Source organism: Heteronotia binoei, chromosome 12 (assembly GCF_032191835.1).
Source record: "Heteronotia binoei isolate CCM8104 ecotype False Entrance Well chromosome 12, APGP_CSIRO_Hbin_v1, whole genome shotgun sequence".
NCBI lineage: Eukaryota > Metazoa > Chordata > Lepidosauria > Squamata > Gekkonidae > Heteronotia > Heteronotia binoei.
In genome coordinates, this window is record NC_083234.1 from 20,425,673 (window position 1) to 20,443,445 (window position 17,773).

Here is a 17,773-nt window from a genome sequence, read left to right on the forward strand (position 1 = left end):
TCCTGCTTGGGCTCTGATTGTAATACAGTATCTGAAGCAAGACTTCTTGGGATGACAGAGAATAAAAGGAAAATACACTTCAGGTCCCCAACTACCATCTGGAGTAAAAAACAGCTCCCCGCCCAGTCACCTCAGCAAGATCAATTTGTTACTGATAAGAGTGGTCAGCTTTGCGGTGGCTGCCCCAAAGCTGAGGGAAACGTTTTGCTGAGGTTAATTTGGTGAATTGTAGAGATGTTATATGACTTATTGATTATAGTCCGTTCTTTTAAATCAGCAGGGGGGAAACAGGGTATCGATTTTGATTCTGTGAGACACTAGATACAGTATTTGTCTTTTTTAAAAAAAGCTGACAATGTGTTTTTATCTCATTTTATTTATAGTGTATAGTTGTGGTAATGTCCACAATGGGTGGAACTATAAATGCTCCTTCAGATTATTTTGCCCAAAGTTTATTATGGAAATTAGGGAAGAGTTAATGTTCTTTTTAAAAAAAAATAGTTTATATTTCTGTCAGAGGTTCCCTGCTTCTCACTGTTGGCATTGCAGAGTCAATAGTATTGTTAGCGTGCACACGTGGTACAATTTTTATATGCCGTTTAAATAGTATTTATATGTTCGATGCTTGTCATTTATATGTCTGCTACACATGCTGATTTATTGATGCACAAATTACATTGAAAAAGAACAGGCATAACTAACAGGAAATATTTGGTGAAAGAAAATGACACAAAAATTAGGACTCTTGTATTCAGGTTGCAGAAGGGCCTCATGTAATGGGGATTTTCCGGCTGAAATGCCAGCAATGAGATATTCAGAAACCATCTCTAATACAAAAGCGGCAAAATGATTTTGCATGATGCATATTTAGGGTTACCAGGTCCTACCTGGCTCTGGGTGGGGGACTCTACCACACACACTTTGCACGTGGGGCATGATGATGTCACCCAGAAGTGACATCATTCCGGGCACATTGACAGGGAGACATTCTATCACTTAGGAAAAAACTCTATGGTAATCATAGAGTTTTCCCCCTACATAATAGAGTGCCCCCTCCTGGCAACATGCCCAGTGTGATAACGTCACTGAGTGAAGTCATCACGCTGGGCATGTCGTGGTGTGCCGGTGCTCTTCAGGGGCAGGGCTCCCCTGGTGGCCAGCTGCATGGCAGTTGGTTGGGTCTTCTGAAGTAGGGGAAAACCCTGCCCTTGGCAGGAGGCTGGGAAGCCTATCCATACTGCTTCTAACATGCAAACAAGGACTGCAAACAAAGCACAGCAATCCTAAGCAGAGTTATACCTTTCTAAGTCCATTTACTTCAGTGGACTTAGAAGACAGCAGGTCTGCTTAGGATGAAAGTGAGAGGCGTTGCAGTTAGGCCTCATGGAAATGTCTGAAGTCGTGCCAGGAGTCAGGTATCTGTTTGGTCAGAGGTTAGCCACAGACTTGCAGGATACAACAGAGACAGTCAGAGGCTGGTCAAAGGTCAGGATCTATTGAGAGGAAGTCCAAGCAGGAGTGCAGGCAGGAGTGTGCTCAATAGGGTTGCCAAGTCCAACCCCAGAAATATCTGGGGACTTTGGGGGTGGAGCCAGGAGACACTGGGGTGGAGCTAGGGGGGAGGGGGGAAACGGCGCCGGGGAGCGTGGCGAGCCGCCCCGTCTCGGAGCGGGTGACGCCGCTGCGCAGCTGCTGCCTCTTCTCTGCTTGCCGTGGCTGCTCCTCCAAGATGGGCTCAGGCTGAGTCCATCTCGGAGGAGCAGCCACGGCGAGCGGAGAAGAGGTGGCAGCGACGCGGCTGCCTCGCCCGCTCCGCCTCTGGGGTGGACTCGGAGGGGGGGGTGGAGGCGGGCCAGGGGCGTGGCGAGTCATGAGACCGGGTCCTAGAAGGGCCCAGATTCGCGGCTCGCCATGCTCCTGGCCTGCCTCGCCCTCCCCTTCTCTGGTTTTGCCTGCGCTGCTCTTGGCTGCTCCTCCGAGATGGGCTCAGCCTGGGCCCATCTCGGAGGAGCAGCTGCGGTGGGCAGGGAGGGGGCGGCAGCGGCGCGGCAGCCTCGCCCGCTCCAGGATCAGGCTGCTCGCCATGCTCCCCGGCACCGTTTTCCCCCTCCCCCCGCTTCTGTTTTTTGGGGGAGCAAGGGAAGAGGGTGGAAATCCTGGGGTCCCCCCACCAGGGCGGGAGGGTTGGGAAGCCTAGTGCTCAAGCTCAGACCACAAGGCAGTCCAGGGTAGAGGCTGGGCAGAAGGCCAAAACAGGCAGGAACCAGAATTGTCAGAACTAACAGAGTCTTTGGAGAGCAAACAATAGTATAAACTGAAGGCTCCAGATTGGGGGAAGAAGGAGATTAGTTCTTTTGGACCCTTCAGTCTGCTGCTCTCTGCATTTGTTCCCTCAATGCAAGGTAGGGTTGCCAATCCCTAGGTGGGGGCAGGGGATCCCCTGGTTTGGGGACCCTCCCCCCACTTCAGGGTCATCAGAAAGCGGGGGGGAGGGGAGGGAAATGTCTGCTGGGAACTCTGTTATTCCCTGTGGAGATTTATTCCCATAGAAAATCATGGAGAATTGATCTGCGAGTATATGGGGCTCTGGGGGGGCCCGTTTTTTGGGGTTGAGGCACCAAATTTTCAGTATAGCATCTAGTGCCTCTCCCCAAAATACCTCCCAAGTTTCAAAAAGATTGGACCAGGGGGTCCAATTCTATGAGCCCCAAAAGAAGGTGCCCCTATCCTTCATTATTTCCTATGGAAGGCATTGAAAAGGTGTGCTGTCCCTTTAAATGTGATGGCCAGAACTCCCTTTGGAGTTCAATGATGCTTGTCACAGCCTTGATCTTGGCTCCACCCCCAAAGTCTCCTGGCTCCACCCCCAAAGTCCCCAGATATTTCTTGAATTGGACTTGGAAACCCTAATGCAAGGTGTACTTCCTGTGCAGGCCATCTTGAAAAGGGTGCTGTGGTTAGGGTTTCCCATTCCAACTGGGCAACCTGTGGAGGACGAGAGGGCAGGGGCATGGGGGCATGGCTATTAGCAGGGCTTTTTTTGTAGCAGGAACTTATTTGCATATTAGGCCACATACCCCTGATGTAGCCAATCCTCCTGCAGCTAACAGTAGGCCCTGTATTAAAAGTCTTGTAAGCACTTGGAGGATTGGCTACATAAGAGGGGTGTGGCCTAATATGCACATGAGTTCCTGCTACAAAAATAAGCCCTGGCTATTGCCAATTGCATGATGTCACATCTGGGGAAATTGAGAAGTAATGTCATGGTTCTGGGAAGTAATTTCACAGTAATGTCTTGCCCTTGAGTTTCTGGTGCTGCCTAGAGAGGATTTCCCCCAGAAGCAACATTATGCTGTCAGCTGGACTGCCATTTTAAAAAAGTAATTCTTCTGCAGCTGGTTGCCACTGGTGGGGGATTTAGGAGTAGGGTTGCCAGATTCAGGTTGGGAAACTCCTGAAGATTTGGGGAAGGAGTCTGGGAAGGAGAGCAACCTGAATGGGGTACAGTGCCAAGGAATCCACCCTGGAAAGCATTCATTTTCTTTAGAGGAGCTGATCTCTGTCATCTGGAGATAATTTAAGGGGATCCCCAGGTCCCACCTGGAGGCTGAAAAACAAGGGGAAAACCACAGGCTTTAACAATAGAGATAATAAACATTTACTAAGCAATCATTATTTCCCCTTAAAACCAATTCTTTTATATTTCATAGAGGTGTAGGGTTGGAAGGGGCACTGTACCCCATTCAGCAGGAACTCATTTGCATATTAGGCCATACCCCCTGATGTCACCAGTGTTTCACACAGGGCTTTTTTGTTGAAAAAGCCCAACAGGAATTCATTTGCACATTAGGCCGTACTCCCTGACACCAAGCCAGCTAGAACTGCGTTCTTGTGCAGTCCTGCTCAAAAAAAGCTCCGGAAGAGGCCATACAGGCCATCGATTCGAACCCCCTGCTCAGTGCAGGATCAGCTTAGAGCATCCCTGATGAGTGTTCATCCAGCCGCTGCTTAAAGATTGCCAGCAGTCAAGGCAAAACTTGAACCTTAGACAATCATGCGGTACAAGACCCCTTCAATGTCTCAAAGTACAATAACTGACAGTATTGAACTATAATTACCATACAACAACCAACTGCTATGTATACAATTTCCAGCCAATGCAATCGATAAGGCTGGAAGTGAATCACATCAGCCAACAAGATTTGCCTTCTTAAAATTGGATATTGTTATAGAAATGTAAAAGAATTGGTTTTAAGAAAAAAAAAACTGATTGTTTAATAAGTGTTTATTGTATCTGTTGTTTAAAGCCTGTCCACACAGCGGTTTTCCCCTTGTATTTCAATCTTTACACCACGCTTCCTATTGTATTGTATTCAGTTCCCTTGTAGAGGCTGGCAGCCGTATGTGCAGCCTCTGTGGTGCAGCAGGGACTGGCCAGCAGCTATTTCAGGAAGAAAGCAGCATGAGTGGCTCCAGGGTTTTTTTTGTAGAGAGAAATATTAGGCCACACCCCCTGACCTCACCATTGTTTCACCAAGGCTTTTTGTAGGAAAAGCCCAGCAGGATCTCATTTGCATATTAGGCCACCCCCCTGACATCACCATTGTTTCATAAGAACATAAGCAAAGCCATGTTGGATCAGGCCAATGGCCCATCCAGACCAACACTCTGTGTCACACAGTAGCCACAAAAAAAACCCAGGCTCCATCAGGAGGTCCATCAGTGGGGCCAACACACTAGGAGCCCTCCCACTGTGCCCCCCCCCCGCAAAGCACCAAGGTTTCACACAGGGCTTTTTGTGGAAAAAGCCCATCAGGAATTCATTTGCATATTAGGCCACACCCCATGACATCACCATTGTTTCACACAAGGCTTTTTGTGGAAAAAGCCCAGCAGGAATTCATTTGCATATTGGGCCACACCCTCTGACATCAAGCCAACCGGAACTGCATTTCTGTTCATTCCTGATCCAAAAAGCCCTGAGTGGCACACAGAACTAGGCTCAGAAGAAGCTAGTGCCAAGTTTGGAGTTCCTTCCCCCAGAGGTATGAAGGGGACCACTCCCAGTGTCCTCTCTGTTCTTGCTTAAGTGCTTTCTCAGCCTCTTACAAACCACCCTTAGGTTCCTTATCTATGCTTGGCCAGTAGAAGGTGGAGGTGCATGGAAGTAGAAAGTAATGGGCCAGTGGGTGCATTGGCCCATTTGTAGCAAATGATCCCCCCAGCATGGTTTTCAAAGCGTTTTAATTGATCATGTTTCCCCTTTTTCTAAGATTATGCAATTTTTTGTTTAAAACAGATATCGGTTGGTATTTCCCAAAATCAGCAGTGCTCCAAAAGCCTTTCTCTCATCTAGTCTCTCCAGCGAATTTTCCCAGATCACGATCACCTTTATACTTCAGTGATCGTGGGGGGGGGGGGGGGGGGAGAAGCAGCAGCACCTTTTGGTTGCTATGACTGTGAAAATGGTAGGGCGCTTGAAAGGGATAATGCAAAGAAGTGATTATTGCAAGGAAAAAGCGTTCCTTATAAGTGGGTAAAAGCTTCGGAAAATGACTGCTCTTATTCTGATGATATCTTTTTGATGGTGACGATTCGTAGAGCCTACAGTATACACCCAGACACTTGAGGTTGCCACAGTGGTTATAGACAAGTCTGTTGATTGTGGGGAAATCGCTGTTTTTGTCCCTGTGCACATTTCTCCTAAGTCTTGCTTGGAAATATAGCAGCGCACTGACAGAAACAGGTTGGTTACGGCCTTGCAAAAAGCCCTGGGAATAGGGATTAAAGAGAATATAGCAGGCAAACACACACATGAACACACATGAAGCTGTCTTGTCGTGAATCCGACCCTTGGGCCATCAAGGTCAGTACTGTCTACTCAGACTGGCAGAGGCTCTCCAGGCTCTTAGACTGAGGTCTTTCACAACATTTCTGCCTGGTCCTTTAACTGGAGATGCTGAGGACTGAACCTGGGGCCTGCATGTTATGCAGATACTCTACCACTGAGTCATAGCCCTCCACATCTTTTTGTGAACCAGAGCCAGGGACACTCTGGTGAAACCCACTAAAGACCCCCACCAGGGCTGGTTCTTCAGGCAAGCAACCCAAGGAACAACATGGAGCAGTAAAACATGGAGGGTGATGATACTCCTCAAGATCTCTGTTTGATCCTGGTTATTAGTGGTGTGTAAAGCTGCCAACTCCTGAATGAAAAATTCCTGGAGATTTGGGAGTAGAACTTAAGAGATAATGAGTTTGGGATAGGAGAGGGGTTTCAGCAAGGTGTTACACCATATAGTCCACCCTCCAAAGCTGACATTTTCTTCAGGGGAACTTGGAGACCAGTTGTAATTCCAGGAGATCACATGGATGTTGACAAGTCTAGTGGTTTGGCAAGCAATGATAACCTTTTGGAGCCTGGCTGAGGTTGACTGAACCTCTACAGCAGGGGTCCCCAACCTTTTAAAGTCTTGTTGGTGGACACGGCAACAAAATGGCTGCCAGAAAATGGCTGCTAGAGGAGGCAGAGCCAGGCACAAAATGGCTGCCACAGCTTACCTTCAGTGAAGATCTTTGTGCTATGGTGGCAGCAGCTGCCAAGGCAACATTTTAAAAAAAATCTGCACAGCTAGTCAGATCTCCAAAGGCCAAAGTGAGAAGACCTTTGAAGATGTCTCACCTGGCCCTGCTGATTTTCTCAGAACACTTGGTGAGTGTCAATGCACCAATGAGAGCCATGTTGGGGACCCCTGCTCTACAGTATTGCTGTGGAGGCTAGGGTCAGAATAGGCTCAGGCAGGAGTTCAGAAGAAGAGCAGGGGGCATACCTTTCTTGAAGTAGCTAGCTACCTTCAACTAGCACTGCTGAACTAAATGTAGAGGGCATTACAGTAGTCTAACCTCGAGGTGACCGTAGCGTGAATCACTGTTGCCAGGTCGTCACGTTCCAGGAAGGGGGCCAACTGCTTCGGCGGGCGAAGCAGTTGGCCCCCTTCCTGGAACGTGACGACCTGGCAACAGTGATTCATGCTACGGTCACCTCGAGGTTAGACTACTGTAATGCCCTCTACATGGGGCTACCCTTGTGCCGGACCCGGAAACTGCAGTTGGTGCAGAACGCTGCTGCCCGGCTGTTATTAGGGCTCCCAAGACGGGAGCACATTCGGCCGGGGCTCCGGGATCTGCACTGGCTGCCAGTAATATTCCGAGTCCGGTACAAGGTGTTGGTTATTACCTTTAAAGCCCTATATGGCCTAGGACCTGTCTACCTTAGGGACCGTCTTTCCCCACACGTTCCCCAGAGAGTACTACGCTCGGGTTCACAAAACCTGTTGGTAGTCCCCGGGCCAAAGGAGGCCCGTCTAAAATCCACCAGGGATCGGGCCTTCTCAGTAACGGCACCTTATTGGTGGAACCAGCTGCCGGAGGAGGTGCGGGCCCTGCGGGACCTAGGGCAGTTCCGCAGGGCCTGTAAGACAGCCCTCTTCCGGCAGGCCTATAATACTGACTGACAAGGAAATCTTTTGGATGGAACAAAATGCATCTGTAGACCGCCGGTTTTTATCTATCTTGCTTTTATTAATTTATGGTTTTAATTTTACTTGTAAGTGTTTTAAATTGTAGTATTTGAATTATCATGTTGTAAGCCGCCCTGAGACACTTCGGTGCGAAGGGCGGGGTATAAATCCCAATATAAATATAAATATAAATAAATAAATAAATGCCATTATAACCTGGGGAAACCTTTGTTTTAACATATACATCCAATCTCATTTCATTTCTATGTTCAAAATGGCTAACATAATTAAAGGTGAGCACAATGTATCAAATGTGTATGACTAGAGTGGGCAATGTAGTGACACATCCCAAAGGATTCCCACCAACAAAATCAAAGCCTTCAATTAGACTGAATTCTAGAGATTCTTTTCAAATGGTATTTCCACATACCATTTGCAGCCTTCAGATTTCTCCGGGCAAAGTCTTCCAAGGAACACTTTGCCAGGGAATGAATAACAGAAGACCTTTTCCTCTAGATTTTAATGTCTTCAACTTCTTCTTTTTTTTGCTGTATAAAATATTCATTTTATTTTAAAGCACTCTGTCCTGCATTATCTTCAGAAGCAAGGGTACTGCTATTAACTAGCTTTTATTAAAAAATAGTAATCTTACAATAGATCTGTTCGTACTAGTATTAAACACATATAAGCAAAATTCTGTTATCTAGACAATCAGTTACAGATGGATGGGAATCCAATGCATCTCTCTTTGTGTGTAAAGTGCCATCAAGTCCCCAGCAAGAGGCTTTCAAGGCAAGTGAGAAGCAGAGGTGGTTTGCCATTGCCTTCCTCTGCAGTTTTTCACGGTGGTCTTCCAGCCAAGTACTAACCGGGGCTGACACTACTTAGCTTTCAAGATCTGCTGCTTTCTCTCCCAATGCATCCTTATTAGGGATGGGCATGAACCCAGGAAATGGTGGTTCATGGTTTGTTTAATCAAATGAACCACGAACCACAAACTTAACACAAACTTTTATGTTTCCTGAACCAGTTCATGGTCCATTGTGTTTGGGAGTTCGGGAGATGGTAGATTGGCCCCCGGTGGGTTAGAGATGCCAAATTCACAGCAAGTCTCCAGGTGACTCTCCTCTACCTGCTCCCCAAGTTTGGTGAGAATTGGATTTCGGGGGTCCAAGTTACAGCCCCCCAAAGCAGGTGTTCCCAGAAAAGTGGTCTCCGACCTAGGTGCATGTTGAGCTATCCCGTGCAAGCTTGAGGCATTCAACTTGCAGAGAATTTCCCTGGGATGCCCCTCCACCTGCACTCCAGGTTGTGTGCAGACTGGCTTTCGGTCTGGGGGGTGGGATCCTAGGGTCCAAAGTGCAGCTGGGAGAGGTGTTTTTTTTTAAAAAAAAAAATTGTCTCACTATGTGTGTGTGTGTGGGGGGAAGAAGTCCCTTAATACCTTCCCTAAAACCAGCCACGTACCAAGCATTAGACTTGTCTCTGTCACGACGACTAACTTTTCTTCCTGCTGCAAACTGAAAGCAGCTTACTCCGGGTGTGGCATATATGCTCTGCTCCCATAGAGCAGAACGGGAACACTGTGGTTGGCTCCTAGAGCTGCCAATCAAGCTATGGACAACTGATATGGGTGTTTCTAGGGCTCCCCACAAGTCAACCCCAGTGCTGCCTAGGAATGGATTGAATTGGATCCCAACTGCCTGGACACTGAACTGCTCTAATAAACTTAACCAACCTCCAGGAGGAAAAGGTGGTTTGTTTTTGGCTTTGGGAACAATGCAAGCAAACAAACCAGTTCAAAACGAACCATGAGCCAGCCTGGTTTATGTCTGAGCCATGGTTCATTTCTCAGTTCATGCCCATCCCTGATCCCTACAACCTTTTTGTTAAAGTCATCCCCCAAATTTTCTCAAAGCCAAAAAAGGATTAGTGGCAGCATATTGCTGGGGGACCTTGAGCCCATCATAAACTGCCAGCTTGGCCTACCTCACAAGGTGGTTGTTGTGAGAGAAAGGAGAAGGGAAGAAAGAGATTCTAAACCACTTTTGAACTGTAATTCCTGAAGATCACCTCGTCCCACCTGGAGGTTGGCAGCCATCCTCACTACCAAAAGCTGTGGCGCGTAGTTTCTAAGTTTGCGAGTTCTAGCCAGAGGCAGCTGATGAAAGGGCTCATGGGTTCACCTCTTCCCTCTTTCCCCTTTGATCTGGCACCCTGCTATCCATATCACAGCATCTGGTCTCTTGCCTCTCATTAGAGTTGCCAGACTTCAGGTGGGGGCTGGAGATCTCCCAGCATTACAAAAAAATCTCCAGAATACATAAACCACTCTATCTATCTATCTATCTATCTATCTATCTATCTATCTATCTATCTATCTATCTATCTATCTATCTATCTATCTATCTATCTATCTGTCTGTCTGTCTGTCTGTCTGTCTGTCTGTCTGTCTGTCTGTCTGTCTGTCTGTCTGTCTGTCTGTCTGTCTGTCTGTCATCTGTCTGTCTGTCATCTAAAACTAAGGATGCCACATTCCTCAGTGGGGCAGAGTCCCCTGCTCCCAGGCCCCACCTCTCTGCTGTCAATCTCACAAAAAAAGGGAGGAACTTCAGACATGTTTCAATGATATGCCCACGTGACTTCCAACATGATCTGGAAGTGATGCAGGGGTGTCAGGGCAATGCTCTGTTTTGGGGGCATAAACCATATGGTAGAATTTAGCTTCTGCCATTGAGTCTTTGCCTAAAAACCAGAGTGCTGCCTTGATGTCCCTACATGACTACCAGATCATGTTGAAAATCATGTAGGTACGTTGGGTGAGACTCCCTGCTCCTGGTAAGCCCACTCCCCATCCCCTGCCAGCTGACCAGAGGGACCTGGCAACATGAAGTGATGGCATCTCTTTACTCTGCTCTGGTAAGACCTCTCCTGGAGTACTGTGTTCAGTTATGGGCACCACATTTTAAGAAGGATCTAGACAAGTTGTAACGGGTCCAGAGGAGGGCGATGAAGATGGTGAGGGGTCTGGAGACCAAGTCCTATGAGGAAAGGTTGAAGGAGCTGGGCATATTTAGCCTGGAGAGGAGGTGGCTGAGAGGTGATCTGATCACCATCTTCAAGTACTTGAAGGGCTGTTATCAAGAGCAGGGGTAGCCAACAGCAGCTCTCCAGCTACAACTCCCATCAGCCCCAGCCATTGGTCATGCTGACTGCAGCTGATGGGAGTTGTAGGCAAAAAACATCTGGAGAGCTACTGTTGGCCACCCCTGATCTAGAGGACGATGTGGAATTGTTTTCTGTGGCCCCAGAAGGTAGGACCAGAACCCATGGGTTGAAATTAAATCAAAAGTGTTTCTGGCTCAACATTAGGAAGAACTTCCTGACCGTTAGAGTGGTTCCTCAGTGGAACAGGCTTCCTTGGGAGGTGGTGGGCTCTCCTTCCTTGGAGGTTTTTAAACGGAGGCTAGGTGGCCATCTGACAGCAATGAGGATCCTGTGAATTTAGAGGTAGGTATTTGTGAGTTTCCTGCATTGTGAAGGGGGTTGTGATGACAACCCTCATCTATGGCTCCGAATCGTGGGTTTTATACCGTCATCACCTGCGACTCCTTGAGCGCTTTCATCAGCGCTGCCTTCGCACCATCCTCAACATCCACTGGAGTGACTTTGTGACCAACACTGAAGTCCTCAAGCAGGCAGAGGTTACCAGCATCGAGGCACTGCTGTTGAAGACGCAGCTGCGCTGGGCGGGGCATATTTCTAGGATGGAAAACCACCGCCTTCCCAAGATTCCCCTGTATGGCGAACTCTCCACCGGCCATCGAAATAGAGGGGCACCAAAGAAGAGGTACAAGGACTCCTTGAAGAAATCCCTTAGCACCTGTCACATCAACCATCACCAGTGGTCTGACCTAGCCTCAGATCGCAAAGCATGGAGGCACACCATCCACCAGGCTGTCTCTTCCTTTGAGAACACACGCATAGCTGGTCTTGAGGACAAAAGGAGATTGAGGAAGAATCGCACTGCTACAGGACCAACCCTAAATCAGACTTTTCCCTGCAGCCGCTGTGGCCGGACCTGCCTGTCCCACATTGGTCTTGTCAGCCACCAGCGAGCCTGCAGCAAACGTGGACTATTGCACCCTTCTTAAATCTTCATTCGCGAAGCCAAGCTGAGAGAGAGAGAGAGAGAGAGAAGGGGGTTGCAATAGATGACCCTAGAGGTCCCTTCCAAGTCTATGATTCTAACCCTATTTTAAAAATGTATCCCACTTTTCCTGGAGACGAGGGCTGCTTTGGAAAGTGGGCTGCACAGCATTGCATCGAAGTCACTCCCCTCCCCACTCTCCCAGGGCCCACCCTCAAACCTCCAGGTGTTTCCAAAACCAGAATGAACAACCCTGCTTCCCGTGGGAGCAGGCACACATTTTTGTACACACGTCCCGAGATTCAGGCAGGCAGTGGCGGCAGCAGGCTACCCGTTTCCCTTCTTTTCTGATGGCCCCCGCAATAAAGTCCTGATTTATAATTTATAGGGAACCTTCTGCCGGGTCTTTAATGCTTTTTTATTTCCTCGGGAAACACTGGCACACGGGCCTGAGTCAGCACATCAGAGGAGAGGCTGCAGGTGTTTCAAAGGCCCCCGACGCCAGCCTCGGCAGCCGACAACAGGCTCGGATAAGCAGTTTTTAAAGATTCCTGGCACACGCGGTGCCAGCTCCCTCTTTAATACTTTAAATCAAGCCTTGTCAATCTCCCAGCTAGGCCTTTAATTTAAAATTAACAAGGTAGCTATTCTACCTTTAATAAATAACTATTGATTATTTTTTAAAAAAATAGAAAAAAAAGAAGCTGTACGGAGGTCTATGCCACCTGTGGCTAGTTACATGTGTCAAGATGTACAACAGCTATTAAAGTCCTATTTAGCCCCTCGATCCGGGCACGGCTTGAATGGGCGCTAGCTCTTTAATTAACTGGGGTGTGTGGTTTCAAGAGGTTTCGGCTGTGTATATAAAAGTATATGCAATTTCCTCAAGAGGGTGTGTTGCTTGCAAAAAGATATGGAGGGGAAAACAGCTCTAAGAAACAAACAAGACTCTTTTATCCTAAAGAATAAATACAAGACAAGATGCTGCAGACTTTCCAGCAGTGTGACTTGGGGCATCACCAGCTGGTCCAGGTTTCTGTTTACTTTTTATTTCTTTGATTCTGGGGCTGCAAAAACAGACAGCCCATCAGAACAGGCCCTCTCTTTGTTCCAGTTTTGAGGTCTCTGTTCCAGGCGGGGCCTGGCGATCTCCTGGAACTGCATCTGTTCTCCAGACTACAGAGATCAGTTCTCCTGGATAAAAAGGCTGTCTTGGAAGGTGGAATCTACGGTATCAAAACCTGCTGAGGTACCTCCCCTCCTCAAATCTTGCCCTTTCCAGGTTCCACCCCAAAATCTCCAGGAATTCCCCAACCCTGAGCTGGCAACCTTAACCAATGGATTATTTTTAGTTACCCTTCTGGTGTCTTTAGTTCTATCAGACCTTATCTACATCTCTTTTGAATCAGAAGTGATATTAAAAAGGGGGGAAGAGGAGGAGATTGGATTTATACCCCACCCTTCACTACCTAAAGGAGTCTCAAAGCAGCTTACAATCTCCTCTCCCTGCCTCTCCCTACAGCGGTCTCCATATGAGATAGGTGAGGCTGGGAGAGCTCTTTTGAGAACTGCTCTTGAGAGAACAGCTCTGAGAGAGTTATGACAGACCCAAGGTCACCCAGCAAGGCTTCTGTTATGTCTCGAAACATAAGCCAATGTACCGCATGGCGATCACTACAGAGGCGACCCCATGGGTCCCAGGATGTAGCTCACTAGACGCCCCGCCCATCAAGATATGCGGCAGGAAGTTTGACTGGTCGGGATTGGACTGGTCAGACTGGGGGGCAGTTCCAGGGAATGTATATAAGCGGGATCCGGCCCGCGTGTTCCCTCTCTTGTAATGTACCACTGAATAAAGCATGTTGCCTTCGAACCGTCTCGCAACTCAGTACATTACAGTGGCGATGAAGGTGGGATCCTAGCCAGGTAACCCCCGAAGAGAACCTTCATGGAGCTGGCCAGAGACGGACAAGGCACGCCATCCAGGGAGACAGAAGCACCCGCCGCCGCAGCCACCATGGCCAACCCGAGCGGAGCGATGGGTCGCTTCGAAGAGTTCAACCCCGCTAAACCGGAGAGGTGGGAGACCTACACGGAGCGGGTCGATTGCTAAGTTCAAGCAAACATGATAACGGACGACAGCCGGAAAAGAGACGTGCTCCTGAGCGTCTGCAGAGAGGCCACATTCGAGATTGACAAGGGTCTCTCGGCCCCCATGAGACTCACGGAGAAGATGTATGAGGAGATAGTCCGACTCCTCACGGGGCACTTCTTGCCCCAGCCCTCAATCGTCACCCGCTGATTCTTCTTCCACAAGAGGGACCAAGAGGCGGGAGAGACGGCAGCCGAATACCTGGCCGCTCTCCACCAAATAGCGGGAAACTGTAGCTTTGACAAGCTAGAGGAGGCCCTGAGGGACCTTTTCGCCTGGGGCCTGAGGGACAAAAGACTACAGCAGAAGCTCTTCGCAAAGGAAGAGCTCACCCTCCAGGGCACTTTCAACGAGGCCACAGCATTCGAGAGAGCCACTAAAGCTTTCCACAACCCGAGGGCAGAAGCCGTCCACCAGGAGGAGACGGCAGAGAGCCACCCAGAGGAAGAGGAGACGCACCAGCTACGCCGCCCACCAGGGACGGGACCAAGAGCGACCCAGTGGCCATGAGCGACGGAGAAACCAACCACCACCAAGTGCGCAAGCTGCGGGGACCCGCACGAGCGTCGGGACTGCCCCTATCGCAACGTGGACTGCAGGAACTGCGGGAAATTGGGCCACCTTGCGCAGACTTGCAGGGCCAAGGCAGGCCGTAGACGCCAGTCCACCAACCAAGATTCGACCGAGGACTACTCGACCGCCTCGACCAGCCTGCAGGTAATGAACTTGCCCACCAATACCCCCGACAAGGTCAAGGTCTCGATCAGGATCGAGGAAAGCCCCTGCCTGATGGAACTGGACTCGGGCTCCTCCATCTCCATAATTTCGAAGGAGTCCCTAAGAAAACTGTGCCCACGTGGCTGGCCTAGGCTGCGACCGGCTGGTTTCATACTATGGGACTTCCAAAAGAACCCCGTACAGATCCTGGGATGGGCCACGGTGAGGGTGGAGTTTAAGAGCTTTAGGGGGAAACTGGATATACTGGTGGTCAAATGCCAGCTCACCACACTGCTGGGCCTGGCCTGGTTTCGACCGTTGGGAATTCAGATCGTGGGGGTGCAGCAGCTGGGGATGCAAGGGTTTGAGCATGTGTGCAGGGAATTTCCGGAGGTGTTTGATGGGGCCCTAGGGTGCTACAAGGGTCCTCCCATATCCTTACCCCTTGACCCCCACGTGCGGCCGATACGGCTAAAGGCCAGGCGGGTTCCGTTCGCTCTGAAGCCCAGAATCGAAGCAGAGCTGGACTGCCTCACAGCCCAAGAAGTGCTAGAACCAGTTTCCTACGCCACATGGGAAACCCCGATAGTAACCCCGGTGAAGCCAAATGGGGACGTGTGCATATGCGCTGATTACAAGTGCACCATAAACAAGGCACTACAAGAGAACCCTACCCCGTCCCAGTAGTCAGTCACATTTTGGCAGCACTAGCGGGGTCAAAAAATTTTGGGAAGCTGGACTTGGCCCAGGCGTACCAGCAGCTCCCAGTGGATGCCGAGACGGCGAAAGCCCAGACCATAGTGACCCACAGGGGGGCTTTCAGGGTGCGGCGGTTGCAATTTGGGGTGAGTGTGGCTCCGGAGGTTTTTCAGAGCCTGATGGATTCTCTCCTCAAAGGGATCCCCAGGGTGCAACCATTTTTCGATGACATTCTGATCGCCGCACCAGATGCGGACGAGTTCAGCAACCGGCTGCGAGAGGTCCTCCACAGGTTCCAGGCGGCCAGACTGAAAGCCAAGCGGGAAAAGTGTTCCCTTGGGGTGCCGAGGGTGGAGTTCTTGGGGTTTGCAGTGGACACTGTAGGGATCCACTCGATGGCCAACAAAACCAAGGTCATTGTGGAGGCCCCGGCCCCCACATGCAGGGCAGAGCTACAAAGTTTCTTGGGGTTATTAAATTTTTATCATTCGTTTTTGCCCCACAAAGCGGCCTTAGCAGAACCCCTCCATAGGCTCTTAGATAAAAACGCCCCATGGGTCTGGGGAAAGAAGCAGGCAGCCACTTTTCAGGCGGTCAGGGAGCTCCTCGTATCCAATAGCGTGCTCCACCATTTTGATGAAGCCCTGCCGGTGGTCTTAGCGTGCAATGCGTCACCATATGGGGTGGGCGCCATCCTGGGTCACCAACTCCCGGACGGGAGAGAGGTCCCGATTGCATATTATTCCAGAACCCTGACCCTCGCAGAGCGCAACTATGCCCAGATTGATAAGGAGGCCTTAGCAATCGTGGTAGGGGTGCACAAATTCAATGACTACCTGTACGGTAGATGTTTTACGATCACCACGGATCACAAGCCGCTCCTGGGACTCCTCGCCCCAGACCGCCAGACGCCACAGATTCTGCCGCAGGTCTAGGTTACATATTGACTTTGCGGGGCCCTTTCAGGGCCAAACATTCTTCATTCTGGTGGACGCTTACACCAAATGGTTAGAAGTTATCCCCGTAGCCTCCACTTCAACGGCGGCAGCGGTCCGAGCATTGCGCAGGGTCCTTTGCACACATGGGATTTTGGACACCATCGTCTCGGATAACGGGACCGCGTTCACCTCCCGGGAATTCCGGGAGTTCTTGCAGAGATACCTAATAAAACATATATGGTCTGCCCCCTTCCATCCGGCCACCAACGGCCAAACAGAGTGGATGGTACGCATCACTAAAGAGGCTCTGGGACGCATAGTACAGGGGGACTGGGACCACCGCCTGGCCGCCTTCCTATTTGACAATAGAATCACCCCCAACCCGGTCACAGGGGTGAGCCCAGCAGAGTTGTTAATGGGAAGGAAGCTGATCTCAAGGTCAGACCAGTTGCATCCTGACCGGGCCACCGATCTTTGCAGCTCTCCCAAGATCAGGGAAGTGGCTAGGGGGTTCTTTCCGGGGGATCCGATATACGCAAGGAACTATGCCAGCGGCCCAGAGTGGGTAGCGGGTCGGGTGCTGCGCGTGACTGGGTCCCACCACTACGACGTCTCAACGGAGGGGGGCCAAATCCTGTGGAGGCATATAGATCAGATGCGCCGCCGCACCTTGCCGGAAGAGCCAGCTGCAGTACGAAACGAGGATGAGCCAGCAGCCGCACCCACATTGAGAGCTACCCCGCCTCTGCCGACTGCTCCGACCGATCAAGCGGAAGAACTGCACCGGGGCATGGGCGACCCCTCAAGAATAGGGACACCAGAAGAGCAGCAGGGGGTGGACAACCATAGGCAGATGCTACTCCCTCACGGGGAAACCGCCGCCACATCCACCGTGGCAGCCGTGGCCTCGACAGCCCCGGTGACCGCTCCCACACCACCACAAGTAACTCCAAGGAGGTCGACCAGGGAACACAAGGCCCCCGCTTACTTGCAAGACTATGTGTCCTGAACTAGGGGGGGAGGAGCGTTATGTCTCGAAACATAAACCGATGTACCGCATGGCGATCGCTACAGAGGCGACCCCACGGGTCCCTGGATATAGCTCGCTAGACGCCCCGCCCATCAAGATCTGCGGCGGGAAGTTTGACTGGTCGGGATTGGACTGGTCAGACTGGAGGGCAGTTCTGGGGAGTGTATATAAGTGGGACCCGGCCTGCATGTTCCCTCTCTTGTAATGTACCATTGAATAAAGCATGTTGCCTTCGAACTGTCTTGCAACTCAGTACATTACAGCTTCAGACCTGATTCTCAAGATTATAGTCCATCACTCTTCTGGTGTCCTGGCCCCACTGATGGATCTCCTGATGACACCTGGGCTTTTTGGCCACTTTGTGACACAGAGTGTTGGACTGGATGGGCCATTGGCCTGACCCAACATGGCTTCTCTTATGTTCTTATCCTCAGACAAGTGGCCTTCTGCCCTCATGACTCAAGCATGATGGTAGCGATCTCAGTGTCAAATCAGAATTTGGGAGACCTAGATTCTAATCCCTCCATTGTCATAATACACACTGGGTGATCTAAGGAAGTGATGCTC

At 50.1% G+C, this 17,773-nt stretch overlaps 1 protein-coding gene across 2 annotated transcripts in view; it reads right to left on the reverse strand.

The window, feature by feature from the left end:
• The window catches only part of NTM (neurotrimin), a 1,406,997-nt gene that overhangs the window by 833,897 nt on the left and 555,327 nt on the right, over positions 1-17,773 (reverse strand). The window lies entirely within an intron of this gene.